Source organism: Pan paniscus, chromosome 12 (assembly GCF_029289425.2).
Source record: "Pan paniscus chromosome 12, NHGRI_mPanPan1-v2.0_pri, whole genome shotgun sequence".
Lineage (NCBI taxonomy): Eukaryota > Metazoa > Chordata > Mammalia > Primates > Hominidae > Pan > Pan paniscus.
Window position 1 is genome coordinate 100677909 of NC_073261.2, and position 20231 is coordinate 100698139.

General features: G+C 38.6%; 1 protein-coding gene and 1 pseudogene across 1 annotated transcript in view; one reads left to right on the top strand and one right to left on the bottom strand.

The window, feature by feature from the left end:
* ASXL2 (ASXL transcriptional regulator 2) overlaps window positions 1-20231 on the top strand; it is a 154648-nt gene that overhangs the window by 39706 nt on the left and 94711 nt on the right. The window lies entirely within an intron of this gene.
* LOC129397185 (prostaglandin E synthase 3-like) lies at window positions 10300-19879 on the bottom strand (annotated as a pseudogene).

Sequence of the window (20231 nt, forward strand, 5' to 3'; positions counted from 1 at the left end):
TTTCTTTTTTTTTTGAGACAGCGTTTTGCCCTTGTCGCCCAGGCTGGAGTGCAGTGGTGCGATCTCGGCTCATTGCAACCTCTTTCTCCCAGGTTCAAGTGATTTTCCTGCCTCAGCCTCCCGAGTAGCTGGTCTATAGGCACGTGCCACCATGCCTGGCTAATTTTTTTTTTTTTTTTTTTTGAGACAGAGTCTCGCTCTGTCCTCCAGGCTGGAGTGCAGTGACGCCATCTCAGCTCACTGCAAGCTCTGCCTCCCGGGTTCACGCCATTCTCCTGCCTCAGCCTCCCGAGTAGCTGGGACTACAGGTGCCTGCCACCACAACCGGCTAATTTTTTGTATTTGTAGTAGAGATGGGGTTTCACTGTGTTAGCCAGGATGGTCTCAATATCCTGACCTCGTGATCCACCCTCCTCGGTCTCCCAAAGCTAATTTTTGTATTTTTAGTAGAGACAGGGTTTCACCAAGTTGGCCAGGCTGGTCTCGAACTCCTGACCTCAAATGATCTGCCCTCCTCAGCCTCCCAAAGTACAGGGATTACAGGCATGAGCCACCGTGCCTGGCATGTTCTGTATTCTTTATAGCACTAAGGTTTGAAATTATATATGTTTGTGGTTGTAAAAAAACATACAATTTCTCCGTACCTTGCGTTAAGGTAGCTCCGGAGGCAGTGATATTATCTTTCCCCACTCCTCAGCATATGATGCATAACAAGTATTTAAAACCTACTTGTTAATGAATATATGAGGTATTATTAGTTGGAAGATCATATTCATGTATAATTATAGATTATTCTCTTGCTGCCGTGATGTGTCAAATGGTACTTTTTTCTCTGAGGCAGGGTCTCACTCTGTCACCCAGACTGGAGTGCAGTGGTGCAATCTCAGCTTAATGCAGCCTTGTCCTTTTGGGATCAAGCAGTCCCATGACCTCAGCCTCCTAAGTAGCTGGGTTGAGAGGTGCATGTGCCACCATGCCCAGCTAATTTTCGTGTTTTTTGTAGAGGCAAGGGTTTCGCCATGTTGCCCAGGCCGGTCTCAAACTCTTGGACTCAGGTGATCCTCCTGCCTTGGCCTCCCAAAGTGCTGGGATAACAGGCGTGAGCCACCATGCCTAGCTGGTAGTCTTATACTCTTAAAAGTTTTTAGAAAGATTACAGAATGAAACACGTACTATGCTTCTTAAAGGTGTGTGACTACTTACTGTTTTATTTTCATTCCTCGGACCTCAATACATGACTTTGAGCTCTACTCCCTTTATATTTTTCCTTTGGCTCCCAGATTTTGAAGAATTTTGCCTAGATTGAATACCATTTTTGTTTGATTTTAAAATTTATTAAAGTGGTAACAACTGAAATATTTATGAACAGATTAATGAATAAACAAAATAAGGTATATGCATACAATGGAATATTATTCAGTCTTAAGAAGATATAAAATTCTGATACATGCTACAGTATGGATGAACCTTGAAAACATTATGCTAAGTGAAGTAAGCCAGACCCAAAAAGACAAATATATGACTCCAGTTACATGAGATACCTAAAATAGGTAAGTTCATAGAGAGAAAGTAGAATAGAGGTTACCACAGACTGGAGTAGTGGGGAATAGTGAGTTTCTATTAAATGAGTACAGAATTTCTGTTAGAGACGTTGAAAACGTTCTGAAGATGGATGATGGTGACAGTTGCACAGCATTGTGAATGTACTTAATGCCACTGATTAAAAACGGTTAAAATGGTAACTTTCATGTTATGTGGGTTTTACCGCAACCAACCAATAAAATATTTAAAAAGAAGTGGTTGGCTCCTAGCTGCGAAAGATTCAGGTACTAGCCCCTTTAAGAAGTTAGGTGGTAAGATTGGAAATCATTTATCCAAAGTATGGAACTCTGAGAATTAATTAGAAACGTGAATTCCTTTTTTATTTTTTTACAAAAGCATTACAATATTTAAATTAAATGCCTGTTTATAACTATAAAGCATAGCAGCATTTTAGAAAATAAGAAAAAGGTCCTTAAATTTTTCCCCTCACCAGGATCTGTGACTTTTTGTATTCCATTATGTTGTTTTTATGCATTAATGCACTAATTTTAAAGATAGTTTAAGCTGGGCATGGTGGCTCATGCCTGTAACCGCAACACTTTGGGAAGCTGAGATGAGAGGATCACTTGAGGCCTGGGGTTTGAGACCAGCCTGAACAAGATAGCGAGACCTTGTCTTTACAAAAAAAAGAAAAAAAAAAAAGAAAACATGGTAGTGCAAGCCTATAGTCCCATGAATATATGTCCTATGAATATATGAGGTATTATTAGTACCTCGTATATTAATAATAATCACCTCAGGAAGTGTCAGAGGTGATTCAAACTCCAGCCTCCCAAATATGCTGGGAGGCTGAGGCAGGAGGATCACTTGAGCCCAGGAGGTCAAGGCTGCAATGAGCCGTGATCGTGCCACTGCACTCCAGCCCTGGGCAACAAAGCAAGACCCTGCCTCTTAAAAAAAAAAAAAAAAAAAAGAAAAGATAGAATTTCCCATAGGAGTAATAGGGAAGAAAAAAGACAGAAGTTTTGATGTTTCAGGTGAAATGGGAGGACATGACTTAGGCCAGGAGAGGTTAAGAACTGTTTCTGTTACACTTAGTAGTCAGAGTCAATAGCAAAGGCATTGTGGAGTTCTTTAAATTAGCTTAGTTCTTTTTGTAACAGTTAAAACAAGAAGACATGAAAAGTTATACTATAGATAAATGCTGTAGCTGTGATATCTGGTCATTTGTAAGTAGAGAAGAGTTAATTCCCATACTGTTTACCAATAAACAGTTATTTCATAAAATCAAAAATAGTAAAAAGAATTTTGTTGAGAGATGTCTCACCTCCTTGTTCAATTTTCTGTGGCTAAAATATAACCTAATTTCTGTTTGTTACATAAATACCAGTGATAATGTGGCAGTGGTTTCCTAGGGTTGAGCTCTTCAACACAGAATTGCTTGTTCCAAATTTGAAGTACTGTTAGAACCTTTAAAACAATTTTGTAAGCTTTTACTCATTTGTTTTTCTGTAGACAGTTTACTTTTTAAAAATCTATATTATTCATTGGGTAGAGATTTTGTTTATTGGGTTTGTTTAAGGAACCCCTATTCTCATTATTACAGCTCATGTGTTGATTCTGGATTATACTGTGCATTTGTATGAATCTAAATATTGAAGGAATGATTAGGTATTTTGTTTCCCTCCTGAGACACTGGAAATAAAACCAAAGATTCAGAGAGATGTGTCCATTTTTGTGTACATTTTGACGGTATACTTCAATTACTAAGGGAAATGATTCAGAATTTTATTTTACCTTGAATCAAAGTAACAGTTATGGCAAAATGGTTGTCATTAGCCATCAGTATATAAAATAGCCTTTTTAAAAAAGCGCTTTCCTTTTTGTCTGTTGATGCTGATTTTACAGTTTGCAGAGAAACAAAGAGCACCTAGTGCCCCAGTTTAAGTTTCTCCTGACTTGTGCCTGTATTTCTTCTTGTCATTACAAACTATTTGTCAGGAGTGTCAGAGGTGATTCAAACTCCACCCTCCCAAATATGCTCACATGGCTACTCCCACACAGCTTAATGGAACTGTTTCTGGGATTTTGGGCATTGATAAGTTAAGAGTTCTGTGTAAGTCTCTGAGCTATACACTTCCATAGTTCTTATGGTCTGATCAGAAGACCAGAAAGTACACAGTAATTTGAACAGGAAAGTTATTAACTGGAAGTTATTAACAGATTAACCAGGGATTAACTATTCAAAGGTAAAAAGAAAGCAGGGCTCTAGTTCAGTGGATGGCAAAGTTCATTGGTGCTGCAGCCTGAGGTGGCCACAGGAAACTGCCTACTAGGTACTAGAAGAGCTTAGCTGAAAAGCCCTCTGCTGGGGAATCTGTCCCACCTTTTGGGGAATAAATATTAGCTACTACTTATTTATGTAATACATAAAAATATACAGGTACAGCTGAACACATGAGTGAATGTAACTTCTTTCTTTTTCTTTCTTTCTTTTTGAGATAGTCTCACTGTCACCCAGACTGGAGTGCAGTGGCACGATCATGGCTCACCGCAGCCTTGACTTCCTAAGTAGCTGGGACCACAGGCGTGCGCCACCGTGCTTGGCTAATTTTTTGTGTGTGTGTTTTTTTTTTTTTTTGTAGAGACAGGGTTTTGCTCAGGCTGGTCTTGAACTCCTGGACTCAAGTCGTCTGCCTGCTTCGGCCTCCCAAAGTGCTGGGTTTACAGGCATGAGCCACTGCACCTGGCCGCCTCTTGGTTTTGTTTTATTTTGTTTTTTAATCACGGCTCACTGCAGCCTCAACCTCCCAGCCTCAAGTGATTCTCCCACCTCAGCCTCCCTAGTAGCTGGAACCACAGGCACACACCACCATGCCTGGCTAATTTTTAAATTTTTTGTAGAGACAAGGTCTCTGTGTTGCACGGGCTGGTCTCAAACTCCTGGGCTTAAGGGATCCTCCCACCTTGGCCTCCCAAACTGCTGGGATTACAGATGTGAGCCACAGTACCTGGCCTGAAGACGCTTTTTTAAAATATAAATTTTTACTTTTCGAAAATTGTAAAAACGAAAGGATACATCCTCCATCATAAACTATAAATAGTATTTACACCCTGGGCTGTTCTGAAATAAATTGCAGTCATTTTATCACATGAATATGTCACTTTATATCTAACAGATAAGAACTTGAGACTAGTTGTATGCAATTTGGATATTCTGGCTTACAAAAAATAGAACAATTAAATCTACACATTAAGCCTACACACTGTTGACAGAATACACACCCTGAATATTCTTTGAAACCATGCCTATTAATTCTTTACTGTAACTACTCATTACTACTTCTGCGCTTAGGCTAGATATACAATAGGTTTTTCCCTTCCATCAGCTGTGGCTGCCATTAGTGTTTACAGATGTGCTTTTATAGCATTAAGTGTCGGACTTAATGCCTTCCTTCTGAAGTAGCTATTGCCTTTAGTGCTTCCCACGCCCCCCCCCCACCCCCCTTTGGAGTTTCCTTAACCTGCTTTGCTCATCTTATTAACTGTAATATCTTGACTCTTCTATCAGCTAATAGAGAAATAGAGTTTTTAGGAAAGAAGAGAAAAATAGTAAAATATTCAGTTCTTGAGACCCTATTCTCTGACTAGTTTTTCTTGTCTTTCCATTCATGAATAGAAGAGGGGAAATAAATTAGGAAGATTATTTGTTCATGAATTTATTGTCCACAGATTTGGCATTTTATGAATTGGACCATTCATGAGTGATCCCAAGGGTTCATGATATATAATTAGTAATTTTGGTGAGTTTGAATCTTTCACACTGTAAGATTAATATAGGTGAGTAAGTTATATAGCTAATGAATGAGTGTGGCCAACTGCCTAGATTGTAAAGAACTCTGGGAACCACCCAGCAAAGATTATGCTCAATAAACATTTTAGAGACTGAGATTTTACCTCTTTGTCTGGGGGAGTCCTAATGACATCTGATTAGTACTAATTTGTTTATGAAGAAAATAATCTCTTTCATACAGTATTTAAGGTTATATGTTTTAGCTTACTTTATACTAAAAACCAATCAGAGCACCTATTTTTTTTCCCATATCTCTCCACATGCAAAAGTGTATATAGCAAGGGAAATAAAGTCAATATTCTCTACTACTTTTCAGCAGAAATCCTTACCCCTGCAGAGTAGATCATTTGATTGTTTGCCAAGCTGAATTGCCTTGAAGTGATTTCATTAGAAAGAGCTTAGTTTTAGAATGAAGAACATTATTTGTTTTGATAATATATCTAAGGTTGGAGGATTCCTTTGTGGTTAAGCCTGCATCTTCCTCCTCTTTTTCTTTTTAAACATTTTAAAAATATTTTTTGTAGAGATGAGGTCTCACTATGTTGCTCAGGCTCATCTTGAATTCTTGGGCTCAAGCAATCCTGCTTTGGCCTCGGCATGAGACACTGTGCCCAGCCATCTTCCCTATCTGTTAGTTGCAGTCTGCTTTCAAGCCCACAAACCTGGTAGGGATGTCAAGAAGGATTAGTAATGAAAAAAATGACAACAAAATGCTTGGATATTGACAGAAAAGAGTATTCTTATCCATTGTAATTCAGATCCATAAGAGCTCCATTATGGATAACAGGGAAGCTAATAAACCTTAAGTCCACAGCTGATGGCATTATGATGGCTCCTTGAAATTGAAATGCATGGGAAGAATATTAAAGAATGGGAAGTATTCATTGTATCCACATTTAACTGCCCTAACAGTTTTACTCTGTTGCATAATCAAATTACTGCAACTGTTTTCTGAAGTAGTTTAGACTGTTTAGCTAAATTTGTGTATCTTTAGACATTTTGATATGATATTTTTGGCTAATTTGTAAATTTTAATGAAGAAATTAATGAGGGGGTTACTAATTTGGGGAATTGTGGATATTGCTGGGATGGGAAGGGACAGTTTAATTTTTGGTTTTATTGTTGCTTTGTAAGAAAAATTAAAAGCTTTTTTTTCCCTTCTTTCATTTTCCTGCACTGCATTCCAACTCCAGAAGGTAAGAAGTATTACTTTATTCTAAAGAAGTATTATGCAATTATAAAGCACACTTTTATAAATTTAATTGAACTTACCTTTGGATGCATGAGTTTTACTTTATAAAAACTAAATAATTAGTCCAGAAACTAAGTAATGTCGATATTATTATGTTAATGTTTATTCATTAAGTGTGCTTTGTTTGGTTCTTGCAGTTTGTAATTATTGTTTGATCATAAGTTTAGAAATCCGATCTACATTAAGGTTTATTAAAATCAACATTTGACTTATAAAAGCATTGGGATGCCAAGTATTCTGCAGAGTAATAGTGAAAATATTTAGTAGACTGGAAACATGTATATTAACATTTGCTTTGTGGCTGTAAGATTGAAAATGTATGTTTGTGCTCTTAATTTAGATAAAATATTGGTAAATCGGCTGGGCATGGTGGCTCACGCCTGTAATCCCAGCACTTTGAGAGGCCGAGGTGGGTGGATCACTTGAGGTCAGGAGTTTGAGACTAGCCTGACCAATATGGTGAAACTGCATCTCTACTAAAAAATCCAAAAATTAGCTGGGTGTGGTGGCCGGCGCCCGTAATCCCAGCTACTTGGGAGGCTGAGACAGGAGAATTGCTTGAACCCACAAGGTGGAGGTTGCAGTGAGCCGAGATCATGCCACTGCACTCTAGCCTGGGCAACACAGCAAGACTCCATCTAAAAAAAAAAAAAATTGGTAAATCCTTTAGGGGCATGATACTTAAAACCAGGGCAGAATGGGTTAAAAATCTTAGTCTGGATCCTTTACTGAATTGACTTTTTGTGTGTGGGCATGGCCTTTTAGATTCACCTCCACTATAGCAGTTCCCTTGTTACACGCCTGTGAGACCTGAGGGCAACAGTCGTATTGCCTGTGAGACTTGAGGGCAACAGTCATGCCCATGTATTTTCATGTTACTTGGACATGGCATGCTTGGGTTATAATTAGAGCGTAGTTAGTCTTTTTAACTCTAGTTATATTTGTAGTCCATTAAGTTCATTTGTAAGAACCTATTTATTGTAAGCAAGAGTTTGTGGATGAAAGCTTAATTAAGGTCTTACAAAGTTAAAATTATAATTAAAAAATAAAATAGGTATATTTTGTTTTGTGTTATGTTTGTTTGAAGGGAGCATATATTTGATTTGTTCTTATTTATTTATTTATTTTTTTGGAGACAGAGTCTCACTCTGTCACCCAAGCTGGAGTGGAGTGGCATGGTCTCGGCTCACTGCAACCTCTGCCTCCCAGGTTCAAGTAATTCTTCTGCCTCAGCCTCCCTTGTAGCTGGGATTACAGGTGCCTGCCACCAACCCCGGCTAATTTTTGTATTTTTAGTAGAGACGGGGTTTTACCATGCTGGCCAGGCTGGTCTTGATTTCCTGACCTCAAGTGATCTGCCTGCCTTGGCCTCCCAAAGTGCTGGGATTACAAGCGTGAGCCACCGCGCCTGGTCATTGATTGGGTTCTTTAAGTGCAAATGATAGGAACCAAATGTGAATAACTTAAGCAAAATGAGATTTATTTAAAGAATATGGGGGCAGAGGCAAGACTCAGACTCAAAGGCAAGAAACAGGCTCTGAAATTAGGAGAAGGAAGGCAGCTTCAGAGATCAGGTAGATAGAACTAATGCATAGTCTCATCAAGACACTGCAGCTGGGCTAAATTAGTCATTGTCTACTCTGCTCAAGGTTAAACTTTAAGGGAAGAGTGAACTTGGTTGGCCCAGTGCCCAGGGATGGTGAGATATCTTGACCAAGACTATTTCCAGTAGGGGAGGGCATAGTTCCCCAAAGCAAAATTAAGCTTTTTTTTTTTTGAGACAGGGTCTTTCTCTGTTGCCCAGGCTGGAGTGCAGTGGTGCAATCTCAGCTCACTGCAACCTCTGCCTCCTGAGTTCAAACAATTTTCCTGCCTCAGCCACCCGAGTAACTGAGATACAGGCGCACGCTACCACGCCCAGCTAATTTTTTGTATTTTTAGTAGAGATGGGGTTTCACTGTGTTGGTCAGGCCGATCTCAAACTCCTGGCTTCAAGTGATCCGCCCACCTCAGCCTTCCAAAGTGCTGGGATTACAGGCATGAGCCACCATGCCCAGCCAAAATTGAGCATTCTTTGCAGAAGAAGAGGGAATGGATATTGGCCAGGAATAAACAACAGCTGTCCATTGCTCACTATAGAAAATTAAAGTACAACAGAAAAATGTAAGTCATAAGCAGTTGTAGGAAGTAACCTTTTATGCAGATTCTCCTAATGGTAACATTGTACAAAACCATAGTGCAGTGTCACAGCGAGAATATTGTTTCTGATATAATCCACCTGGTTTTACTGGTACCGGGGTGTGTGTATGTGTATAGGGTGCTATGTGGTTTTATCACGTGTATAGATTCATGTACCTACCACCACACAAGATACAGAATACTTTCAACGAATATCCCTTGTGTTCCCCTTTTAAAACCACATGTACTTCCCTAGTACCTCTTGCCCCCCTTCCTTATACTAGTCCGTCCTACATTTCTATAATTTTGTCATTTCAAGTGTTTAATGGAATCATAGAGTATGTAACCATCTGGGATTGGCTCCCCCCACAGCCCCCATTCATTGTATGTCTCTGGAGAGTCCTCCAAGTTATTGTGTTCATAGTTCATTCTTTTTTATTGCCGAGTAGTATTCTTTGACATGGACGTACGACCGTTTCTAACTATTTATCCATTGCGTGATATCTGAATTGTTTCCAGGCTTTGGCTATTAAAAATAAAACTTCTATGAACATCTGTGTAAATGTTTTTGTGTGGGCATACATTTTCCATTCTCTGGGATAAATGTACAGAAAGTGCTGTTGCTGGGTTGTGTGGTAAGTGTATGTTTAATTTTAAAGACACCTTGAAACTGTAAATGAATTTCTTGTAAACTGCATAGTTTAGAATTTTTTTTTTTTGGCCCATGCTGCCAATCCTTGCCTTTTAATTTGTGTGTTTACACCATTTATATTTAAAGTAATTGTTGATAGGTGAGTTTGCCTTTTTGTTTTTTTTGTTTTCTGTTTGTTTCCTCTATTTCTCATTCCTCTGTTTCTCTTTTCTTGACTTCCTCATGGATCATATTTTAGGATTCTGTCTTGATTTATTTATAGTATTGTATTTCTTTGTATGTCTTTACATGCTTTTCTTAACTGTTTCAACTGGGTATTACAATATATACACGTGATTTATCACAGTCTGCTGTTAATCATTTTACCACTCTAAGTGAAGTGTGGAAACCGTACTTCCATTTAGATTCTTGAGTATGAGATGGTATTAACATTTGTGTTCCAGTCATGAAATGTGATTTATAAAATTTATGAGAAGCGTAGTCTGTGGTATATACCTATTCCTGTTCTTTCTGTTTTTTCTTCCTGGTGCTACAGGATTGCTTCTTTTATCATTTCCATTCTATTGAATGACTTCCTTTAGTCATTCTTTAAGAATAGTTCTACTTCTCTTAGTAAACTACTTTTAGTTTTACTTAGTCTGAAGCTGTTTCATCAGATATAGAATTCACAATTGACAGTTCTTTTCATTCAGCACTAGTGAAATGTCATGCCACTTCCTTCTGGCCTATGTGGTTTTAGGCGAGAAATCTATTGTCAGTTGAATTGGTGTTTCCCTGTAGTAATGTGTTGTTTCTCTCTGCTTTCAGGACTTTTTCTTTGGATTTAGTTTTCAGAAGTTTAATTATGATGTATCTTGGTGGACTTATTTAGATTTATCCTATTTAGATTCACTGAGTTTCTTGAATCTGTAGGTTTATTTCTTCATTTTTCTTTATTACTTTTTCTTTTTCTTTTTAAATCCTGTTACATCTTCAGGTTTTTTGTTTTTTGAGACAGGGTCTCATTTTGTTGCCCAGGCTGGAGTGCAGTGGTGCGATCTCAGCTCACTGCAGCCTCAGCCTCCTGGGCTCAAGCAATCCTCCCACCTTAGCCTGCTGAGTAGCTGGGACCACAGGTGTGCACCACCATGCCTATCTAATTTTTGCATTTTTTGTAGAGGCAGGGTTTCACCATGTTGCCCAGCGCAATACCTGAGCTCAAGCAGTTTGCCTGCCTTGCCCTCCCAAAGTGCTGGGATTACAGGCCTGTGCCATTGTGCCTGGCCTGTGTTTATTTCTTTAACCAAGTAAGAGAAGTTTTCAGCTGTTAATTCTTTGAATACTCTTTTTTTTTTTTTTTTTTTTGAGACGGAGTCTCACTGTGTCACCTAGGCTGGAGTGCAGTGATGTGATCTCTGCTCACTGCAACCTCTGCCTCCCAGGATCCAGCAATTCTCCTGCCTCCCGAGTAGCTGGGATTACAGGTGTGTGCCACCAAGCCAGCTAATTTAGTAGAGACAGGGTTTCACTGCATTGGCCAGGCTGGTCTCGAACTCCTGACCTCAAGTGATTCACCCACCTTGGCCTTCCAAAGTGCTGGGATTACAAATGTGAGCTACCGTGCCTGGCCAATTCTTTGAATACTCTTTCTCCCCTACTCTCTTTCTCTTTTCTTTCTGGAATGCTGATGATGTGAATGTTGAATCTTCTGTTGTTATCCCACAATGCCTTGAGATTCTGTTAATTTTTTTGGTGTTATTTTTTCCGTCTCTTCACATTGAGTAAATTGTATTGACCTGTTCTTAAGCTCACTGATTCTGTCCTCTGTTGTCTCCACTCTCTTACTGATTTCATCTGGTGAGTTTTAAAATTTCTTAATGTATTTTTTATTTTTATAATTTCTATTTGATTTCTTTTTAAAAGTTCTGTCTTTGCTGATATTTTCTATATGTTTGTTTCAAGAGAATTTTAAGTAGTTCTTGAAGCATTTTTATGAGAGCTGTTCCAATTTTTATTTATTTATTATTATTATTTTTTTTTTTGAGGCAGAGTCTTGCTCCATCGCCCAGGCTGGAGAGCAGTGACGTGATCTCGGCTCACTGCATCCTCCGCTTCCTGGGTTCAAGCAATTATCCTGCCTCAGCCTCCCAAGTAGCTGGGACTACAGGCATGCGCCACCATGCCCAGCTACTTTTTGTACTAGAGACGGGGTTTCACCATACTGGTCAGGCTGGCCTCAAACTCCTGACCTCAGGTGATATACCTGTCTCGGCCTCCCAAAGTGCTGGGATTACAGGCGTGAGCCGCTGCATTCGGCCTACTCTGAAATTTTTCTTACAATTTTAACATCTGTCTCAGTGTTGGTGTCCTTTAATTGTCTTCTTTGATTCAGAGAGCGATTTTCCATTGAACCCTGGATATTTTGGCTATCATGTTAGGGGATGTCCAGTCTTATTTAAGCTGGCATTCACTGTGCTTACTTAGGTTTACCATGCAGGTCCTGGACTGTTTTAGTGGATTGTGGTTCCAATAACAGTTTAATTTTCAGATCCTTTGCAGTGGTATTTGGGTCTGCTTGTTTTATCTGGTGCCACAGAGACTCCCATTGACCTCTGCTGCTTCTTATTGATCTCTGTTGCTTCTGTCTGAGAGGGTGGGAATTTTCACAGGCTGGGTTACCTGATGCCTGTAGATGTGGACAAAAGGGAGTCTTCAGCCTGTGGGGACAGATAGGCTTCCTGGCAGGATCCCCTTTGCTTGAGCTACTTGGCTGCTCAGCATCTTGCGAGAGCGGGAGGTGTTGTAGTCTCAGGCCCACAAGGACAAAGAGGATTCCTGGGCTGGACTATTTTTGTGATCTTCTCCCACTTGCTTGTGTCATTTGGCCTCCCCTATTCTAGTCTTTATTTTTGAGACTTGAGGGAACATAAACTTGCAACGAAAGTCATTTAATAATCTCCTAAGATCTACCATAACTAAGTTACTTCTCTTAGTTGGGAAATGCCAGGAATTGGTAAAATTAATGGGTCAACCAACTACTTCAAAACTCTGAATCTCAATATAAATGGTTACATCAGGACTGGTAACTCTGGTTCAAAGTAGAAAATAATTGTAGTAAGTAGTGTTAGCTGTTTAGATATCCAAGCTCTGTTTGCTAAATCAACAAGAATACCAAGTAGGACAAAGGTATAAAATTGCAAAATTTCTGTCTTTTGGTTTACTTAATTGAATCTGTTGATTTTTATTCTCTCTCTCCAGCTGAGTTCTTTCAGAACCATGCCCATAGTTTATATTCATTCATAAGTATTTTGTTTTCCTCACTAATACTCCTTTTACCTCAGATGATAAACCCTCCTCTGTGTGTGTGTGTGTGTGTGTGTGTATGTGTCTCCCTTTCTGTGTCTCTGTCTCTGTCTCTCTGTTTGTCTCAGGCAGGAGTGCAGTGGTGTGATCATAGCTCACTGCAGCCTCGACCTTCTGGGCTCAGGTGATTCTCCCACCATAGCTTCTGTAGTAGGTGGTATTACAGGTGTACACTGCCACATCTGGCCTACTTTTTATTTCCTATTCCTCATAAGATTGAAAAGCCTGATGCTGTAATAAACCAGTAGTGAAATGGCCTTGACTAAGATGGGAGTCCATTCACATGGTCTGTTTAATCTTTAATAAGCCTTGTGAGATCATTATCTCATAGATAAACACATAAAATCAGTGAAAAATTACATATCTAATTAGTGATAGAACTTGAACCCACATCTGTGAGTCTAAAATATAAGTGCTGTTTCTGCTGCACTCAGGAGATTGGACAAGGATTTTTTTTTTTTTCTTTTTTTTGAGACACAGTCTCGCACTGTTGCCTGGGCTGAAGTGCAATGGTGCGATCTCAGCTCACTGCAACCTCTGCCTCCAGGATTCAAGCAGTTCTCCTCCCTCAGCCTCCCCAGTAGCTGGGATTACAGGTGCCTGCCACCACTCCCGGCTAATTTTTTGTATTTTTAGTAGAGATGGGGTTTCACTATGTTAGTCAAGCTGGTCTCAAACTCCTGACCTCGTGATCTGCCCACCTTGGTCTCCCGAAGTGCTGAGATTACAGGCGTGAGCTACTGTGCCCGGCCTGGACAAGGATCTTTTCTTTTTTTTTTTTGAAATGGAGTTTTGCTCTTTGTTGCCCAGGGAGGGAGTGCAATGGTGCGATCTTGGCTCACTGCAACCTCCATCTCCCAGGTTCATGTGAGTCTCTTGCCTCAGCCTCCCGAGTAACTGGGATTACAGGCATGCGCCACCATGCCTGGCTAATTTTTTGTATTTTTAGTGGAGACGGGGTTTCTCCATGTTGGTCAGGCTGGTCTCGAACTCCTGACTCACGTGATCCACCTGCCTCGGCCTCCCAAAGTGCTGGGATTTCAGGCATGAGCCACCGCACCCAGCTGGCCTGGACAAGGATCTTAATGAGCTGTTTTTTATTTCTCTTTAGGTGAAAAGTTAGATTGTTCTCTAAGGCCCTTCTATACCAAGAGTTTGTAATTATCTAATCTAAATAATATTGAACCTTGTTATTTCATTTGTTTACTTAAAAATAGAACATAGAATTACTGGACTCCTTTTTTTTTTCATTTGAAACTGTTTTGCCCACTTGTTAATGCTAGTGGACAAAGCCATGCTTTTTAGAAGATGTTAGTGGAAGACAATAATGGGATGATAGAGTGAAGGTTTATAGTTAGGTGTTAACGGTAAGATAAAGCAAACAACAACAAAAAATTTCCAAGGAATCTTTTATTGCTATGACCTCCCTCTCTCGGCGATTCCTAGATGACTCTCATTTGTTCTGTGCCCATCTGCTGCTCTGTTGACCTAGAACCTCTCATTTTGGGGCCCCAACTAGATCTACTTACCCCAAGATGCTTGTTTAAAAGTTTTCCTACACACCCTTTCCCTTATGTCTTTAGTGCTTTTATTCCCATTTGTTTGATGGTGTATTTTGGGGAGGAAAAGAGTATGAAGAAACAAATTCATTGAAGTGTGGACGAATCAAATGTTTACTTTTTAAATCAAAGTTAAAAGTTACATTTATATTATTTCTTTTTAAAAAGCAGATTAGTTGTTAATCCGAATGAATCAATCATGGTGGAATTGCAGGTAATGTGATCAAGGGAAGGAAAAATGTTTTACTGAAGGTGTGTAGGAATACAAAAATTTAAATTTAAATCTAAAATCAGCCAAGACTATTTATTAATTCAGTAATTTCTAAATTACCAAACGTAATTTAGAAATTTCCAATGTAAGTGTGCTGTTGAGGTCAGTTTTGTTCTGTGTTTTCTGTTTGTAAAGGCATGTAAGTATGCCATAAAATCTATTTTTGGTCTTAAAGTTATGTAGTATTAAATTTCGAGAGTTCATATGTGAATAATGATTGTGGGTGTGTGTTTACAGATATATGTCTAAGTGGATATCATGTGAATGAAAGATTGTAGGTACATTGACTATAAATTTATTATATCTTTATATTTAAAATTGACTTTAGGCCAGATGTGGTGGCTTATGCTTGTAATCACTTTGGGTGGTGAAGCGGGAGGATCGCTTGAGCCCAGGAGTTTGAGACTAGCTTGGGCAACATAGGGAGACCCCATCTCTACCCAAAAAAAAAAAAAAAAAAATTATTAGCTGTTCGTGGTGGTGCAGACATGTGGTTCAGCTACTCAAGAGGCTGAGGAGGAAGGAGCATTTGAGCTTAGGAGTTCAAGGCTGCAGTATGATTGAGCCAGCCTGGGTTACAGAGCGAGACCCTGTCTCTAAATAAATGAACACATAAATAAAATAAAATCGACTTGAAGTGAGGGCATTTAAGCATCTGGTCTAGATGACCTTTTTTTTTTTTTTTTTTAACTTGAAAGTCTGTTATTTAATCCTATTGAAGTTCAAGGGATTGAGCTTTGAAGGATAAATATAGATTGTGTATAGTTCAGCCAGGAATAGGGAAAATGATTAATCATTGTGGCGTTAAGGCCAAGTTTTGACAACTGTATTTTATAGGAAGGAGTACGGAAAAAATGGACAAGAGATTGGGGATTAAAGTAGGAATTAGGCAGTAACTTGTTATTGCAAGGGAGAATATCTCTAGGATCAAATAAGTTGGATTAATGATGTCCCTTAAACCTGTTTATCAAAGGTTTGAAATGGGGATAACAAGTATCGGCAGACACTGATGAATTTTGAGGATGGACGGTACAAGCTTATTGTATTAAAGATTCTTTGGATTGGGTGCAGCATGGAATGCCAGTGAGGAGACCAAAAATAATCTGGAAAGGAGTAGACTTCAGGATTTCATAAAGTGTTAAAATACTTAAACAACTGTCATTGGAATGATAAAGAAATAATGTCAAACTTTTCCACCCCACTTTCAAAGATAATTTGTTGCAAAATCAGTTTCAAAATTCAAACATTGCAGAGGAAAACAAAGAGCCCCCCAGATTTTCCCAGCATTATACTACTGATTTCCATCATAAAGGTAGACTTATAAATAGACTTATAGGAAGAGTATTTAGCTTAGCTTAAGAAGGAATTTGTGAATAATTGGAAATGCTTGAGGACATAGTGCCCGCCCACCACATTGTATGCTTGTATAAGACATTGGGTGATTACCTGTTTAGATACCTTAGAAGGGGTACAAGTACCTGTAGGTAAATGGACTAGGTCACCTATGGAGCTCCCTTGTCAACCGATATCTTATCTGATTTTTGTTAGTAGGTGTTGAAAACAGAGAGAGAGTTGTGTAAACTGAGAATTAAGTAAAGAATGATCAAAAGTTGTAGGATTTTATTTTACCCAGCAATTCCTCTTCTGCCTGTATACGCAAAAGAATCGAAAGCAGAGACTTAACAGATAGTTTTAACACTAGTGTTCATAGCAGCGTGATTCACAGTAGCCAAAGGGAAGAAACAACCCAAATATCCATTGATGGGTGGATGGATGGATGAACAAAATGTAGCATATATATTCAATGGAATATTCAGCTTTAAAAAGAAAGGAAAATGACACCTGCTGCAGCATGGATGAATCTTGAAGACATTGTGCTAAGTGAAATAAGCCAGACAAAAAATAAAAAATACTGTATGATTCCACTTATATGAGATACCTAGAGTAGTCAGATTCATAGAGACAAAGAGAATGGTGGTTGCCAGGAGCTGGTGGGCAGGGGAAGATGGTTGCTGTTTAGTGGGTGTAGAGTTTCCGTTTTGTAAGATGAAAAGATTGCTCAACAGGGTGACTGTACTTAACACTACTGAACCTGTACACTTAGAAAGGTAAGATGGTAAATTTTATGTATATTTTACCACAATAAAAAAGTTCTAGGATTTTGCATTTATTTGAATGGGGCACAATTTAACGTAGGAGAAACAGCCATCTTGTTATATTAGTAGGAAATAGAGAACATTTGCCTAAGGTAAAGAGAATGAGCAGAGGTATGCCTTTAACTTTTTCAGGAAGGTTAATGTTCATTTTACCTTGTTAAATTTAAAATCTAGACAGTGATGGGTGGTTAAGAAAGTGAAGGATAAGAATGTGATTTTTATTAACTTCTGCTCACAATGCAATGATTCAGAATTGGTAAAACAAGTAAGTTTTAGGGTTTTGGCAAGAGCCTTTAGAATGAGGAGGATTATAGACAAGACAAAGCAAGCTAAAGCTGAGACTTTTAACTTTGAAAGTTGATGGGCCATGTATACTTAATGAACTTTATTCTGGACTTCATTTACATGTGTCTTTGAGCCCCAGAAAGAAACTAAGAATGAAAGAAAGAATAGTGAAAATGTCATGATGTTCAGTGGGGAAATTAGACATCATTAGTTACCGGAAAAGTTACCAGTTAATTTTGGGAAGAGATCTCTTTTTAAAAAAATACATAATTAGGAAACATTAAGAATCATAATTTTGCTACAAGTGCTACTGCATTTACAGTTGAATATACTGTTATTTGTAAACCACGGGGTTGGAGACTGACAAATTAGAAAACATAAGCTCTAAACCTGAGTTTCTGATTTTGTTCGATTCTTGAATTGATAGCAAAATTGCAAATATGGCTAACAGTTTTTTAGATAGTGTACATTTTAAACTTCTATCTATTTGCTGAATTTTTCTGGAGGCAAATTGTGTGTGTGTGTGTGTGTGTGTGTGTGTGTGTGTGTGTACGTGCACACTAGTAAAGAGACTGTCATTTGGCTCAGCTCAGCTCCAGTTCAGTTATTTTTACATTAAAATGTAAGAATGAGTACTTCTTTCTTATGGAAACTTCCACTTCATCTTTTATACCACCTGCACATACTACTGTGTTGCTATATGATAGGTCCTTTGTAAATATTAAATGAATGAGAAATCAAGACAGCTTCTTTTCCATATTTTTTTCCTGAGTTTATGGAGTTTTAGTATTATTATTTGATTTTATATTTGTATTTTTTTCTTTTACATTGAAACCTTTAGTTCAAAACAGCATTATAAATGTATCCTTTCAGTACATAAACATAGTTTCAAATTATTAATTTCAGCATAACTACTAATTATTGCTATATATATTTTAGAGGAGGACAACACATTTAGTTTTATTTCAATCAAATCACAACACTTTCTTTTCCAATTGCTGCAAAGTGCATCTACAATATTCTATTACAGATCCACTTTAAAAAGGTTTCCTGTGACATTACAGCAAGCCTCTTTTTTCAAACAGAGAAATAATCCCAAATTTTTCCTCAATTAAAAATAAAAACTCCATTCCAGTAAGTGGTAAATACATAAAAATTACAGTAAGCCAGACACTTAAAAGGACAGCCAAGAAGTCTTCCAACAGTTTATTAGAAAGAATGTGGACATCAAGAAAAATCCCCACTGTCATGAACATAAATTGAGGTTTTAAGCCCTGGTATAAGCTGAATCAAAAAAAGAAATAAATCCAATACTGTATTAAACGTTTTTCACTCATTTGCCATACTGACAGTGCAGATACAAATCTGGTCTAAATGTACAGACTCTTAAACAACAATGTACAGCTTTCTTCATCTTCCATGCTAAGAGATGTAAAAACACCTAAGGGTCAAACAATACCAAATATACAGGCTTCAAAAACCATCTAAATTAGGGCATTCTCTAGTTTTAGCTAAGATACATGTGAATACTGACAAGTAATCACTTATATAGAATAATGTGAAGTAAATATTTTGAAAAATAAACTTGGAACAATCCTGAAGGATAACACCAGAGGAATAGCAGGTTACCAGTAAGGTGTCAGACAATTTGTTCCAGCCATTTTTGAATCCATGTTCTATAATCTAAAATTTAGTTCTCTTTCCGTAAGCTGAGAGCTTCCTATCATGTCAGTATCTATGTTATGAAGAAAAGGAGACTTAGGTGAGATGTTTTTATTTATCACAACTGCTGCATCAATTGCCTAGGACCTCACTCAACAGCTTCATGAAAATCTAGGAAATGTTCATGCATAAGGTTATTGCCTTAGCGGACTTAAAATTGCCCCATACAATGGTACATATCAACCCTTAGTGAATGAAGCCTTTTAAAAAACAAACAGGCTGAAAAATGGGTCAAAGTAGGCAAATACAGCATCTGCCTTTAGAGCTGTCAACTTAGGAATTCTCTCAATTGTGAAATCTTGCAGAGAAGTTATTTTTCTTTCCCAAAATCCAGGTGATGACAGTATTCCTTACTCCCGATCTGGCATTTTTTCATCATCGCTGTCTTGTGAATCATCACCTGCTCCATCTACTTCTGGTGAATCTGCATCCTCTTCACCACCCATGTTGTTCATCATCTCAGAGAAACGATCAAAATTAGACCTGTCTTCATCTGAACCATCTTCCCAGTCTTTCCAATTACTGAAGTCCACACTAAGCCAATTGAGTTTTGCCCTTCCTTTTGTTAACCTTGGCCATGACTGGCCAGATTCTCCTTTTCGTAAACAACATACAATTGATCTGTCCGTTTTTTTTATGCTTGGAATCATTAGGATCAATACTGTGAAAAAGATCAACTTCATTTAAATACTTAAAATTATCACTTCCTCTGAGACAACTGAATGTAAGTTTGGATTTTTCAAAATTTACATGAACATCCTTACTGTGTTCACAAAATTCAGTGAAGACATAGTCCCTTCGATAGTACTACTTTGCAGAAGCAGGCTGCATTGTGAACAGGACAGGGGGACGGGCGAACAGGTGGGCGGCCCTCTGGCGTCGGCTGCTGCTAGGGAGTCGACTTCTCTCCGGTGACGACTCTGCGTTTTCTCCCGGTCGCGGCCTCTTCTCGCTTCCCTCAGGCGATGGCGGCAGCGGCGGGCTCCACCTCGGTCCCCAGAATGCACCGCGCAGAAAGAGCGGCCCCTCCGGTCGGGGAGAAGAGGAAAGTGTAGGAAAAGGGGCCCGAGGACTTACTGTTAAATTTTTATGTAGAGAAAACCTTGCAGAGTAAAGAGTTAACTACAAGTTTCTTTTACCTTTTATTATCATTTTTGGGCTTTCAAAATTTCTGTGTGAAGGTGGAAGATGAATTCTTCTCCCCAACTCCATTTTTAGTATTAATGTTGATAGGCTTCTTGCCAGTGAGATTCAGTCCATTAAATCTTTAGTTCGCCAGATAACCTGAATTACTTGCAACTCATTGCATCATAAGCAGTTGTTCTAGGAGTGTCAGTGGCATTATTGTACTCTTTACATGGTAGATCAGTTTGTGCCATATTGAATCCATTCATTAGTGTCCGTCCATCATAGTGCAGG